Source organism: Gymnoscopelus microlampas, assembly GCF_963454915.1.
Source record: "Gymnoscopelus microlampas genome assembly, chromosome: 1".
Taxonomy (NCBI): Eukaryota; Metazoa; Chordata; class Actinopteri; order Myctophiformes; family Myctophidae; genus Gymnoscopelus; species Gymnoscopelus microlampas.
The window spans coordinates 41,087,759-41,090,258 of record NC_139962.1 but is presented as its reverse complement, the minus strand read 5'-3'; positions in this window follow the sequence as shown (position 1 = coordinate 41,090,258).

The window sequence follows — 2,500 nt, the reverse complement described above, 5'->3', positions numbered from 1 at the left end:
AATACAACCATTAAATGGTTGTATTCATATTATCACACAAATGTGTGATTTTTAAACCCTTTTCACCATGCATAAAGTGAATGGAATCACTACTCATTCCACATTCAGAGCACAGAAGCAACAGGTAAAGACCATTTATTTGGACTGATATCATGGCCAGGTAGCTATACAAGCTATGATTCTACCAAAGTGTAACATGGTTTTAACTGTTCAATTTCACCTCTTGATTCGTTTTGGCATTGTACTGCCTCCTGATATTCCAGCAAAGTTGCTGCCTCTTCAAATCAAAGACTACCAGGCTGCCACCTTTCAATTACACAACTATAAGCACTTTATATTGTATAATATGATGCTGCTCCCTGCAGTCTACACACCAATATAATATAATATAATAATATAATATAATAATAATAATATTCAATATTACAAGCGTGAGAATTTGTAAAAAAAAATATATATATACATATATATATATATGTTGCTGTCAGTGGTGCCCATGGTGGCTCAGCCAATTAGTGCCCAGACCATACTGTAGGTAGGTATCTAATTACATATATTCTATATCTATCTATCTGCCTATATATTGATCCATTTTACTGTTGATACTTGATCCAAACATAACTACAAAATAGCCATTTTACTGCCATAGGTTGCACATAATATGTGCAACCTATGGCAGTAAAATGGCCATATTGTGTTTGTCTGGCCAGTTCAGACGCTTTGAGTCTACTTATGTGCTGTTTTATTAGTTTGTATTGGTTTATTGGTGATACACAGTTGACACCTACATCTCTATTTGCACCTACAGTACTGGTGGCCTATGCCAGGCACAGAACGCCATGTCGGATGTTAAATCAAACAGTCTTTGACTTTGATATTAAATTATTACCTCATTTTGATGCCCCCACAGATGACAGCCATGGCCGTTGGTATGCCAGTCTGTATACGTCCATACGGCAGTCCAACATTGTGAACACGTCATGATATCTCTGGAATGGATTGCCTTGAGACATCACGTAGCCTTTAGCATACACTCTAATGTACACAGACTTTACAAAAACAATTGTGTAGTACCGTGCTACTGTAGCAAATGTGAAATAAACCTATTAATTGCATGATATATTAACAAACAACAATAATGAACATAACATGAGAAGTTCCAAAGCCTCATAGGCAAACTAAGGCATGTACGCACTTTCTGCGCAGTAATCAGGGACACACATATGCACCTGTCATAAATTCAGTGTTGCCAGATTTTGCGAGAGAAACAAGCGGCCAGGTCTACAAACAAGCCCAAAAGAAGCGACAGACACACACACGCACGCACGCACGCACGCACGCACGCACGCACGCACAAGCAAGCACACACGCACACGCACACACAGACACACACACACACACACACACACACACACACACACACACACACACACACACACACACACACACACACACACACACACACACACCACAGCTATTTGAATGAATAGCAGATCTAAAAGCTCACAATTAAAAAAATATATATATTATTTTTTTTTGAAACACAAATATTTTGGGTTCCCTGGCACAACGGACAAATACATGTTAATTTGAGGGTCCTTGACATGAAAATGTTTGAGAACCACTGGTTTAAACAACATTAGGATGCAAGCCCAAATAAGCAACTACACTTTAGAAACAAGCCTAAAAAAATGCAACGCAACTACCAATATTTACAAGCCACTTTACAGAAGTCGCTTATAATAAGCAGACTTGGCAACACTGGTCTGAATCTGAACAATAATCAGGAGCCCACATACATGATTACATGGTGCATTTAAAGAACAGGTGTAACACCTGTTCTTTAAATACTCAATTGAATGTCCAGTAGGTGGCACCAATGCCAATTGCTTATATTATAATATTGCAATATTGTAATAATTGTTTTCATTGTATATATCTTGAGGGTGACATCAAGCCAAGGGTCTCACTTATCTGAGCTGGTACAAGCTGAGGAAATTCAGCCAAGACATTACGAATTTCCAGGCAAGCCCTGGTTCTTTGCAGCCGAATACTGTGCCACAACCTGGTGTAGGACCTCACATGTCAAGAAGGTTGATGCTGCTGTAATGCCCGGGAAACATCTTATCCACTAGCCTAAAGGGGAATTTGGCTCTTGGTCAGCGGTTCTGAGCCACTACTGCTACACTGTCATCAACAACTTTCTCCAGATTATAACAGGCTGCCTGAAGCCCACCCCTGTGTCCCAGCTGGCAATCCTTGCGGGAATTACTTCCTGTGAAAATAAAAAGATCATGATAACCTCAGCGGTTACATACCAATATTTACTAATAATATCCATATCCACTTGTCAATTAATCACAGGGCCGTTTCATTATCATAGACACCTGAAAAGGAAACAAGGCTGACATAAGATCACCTGGCGGTAGGAACTGCTGGAGATGGGTCTCTCGTGGGGTAGCCTCGATCTCCAGGCTTTTATTTTTGCTCAAAAAGAAAC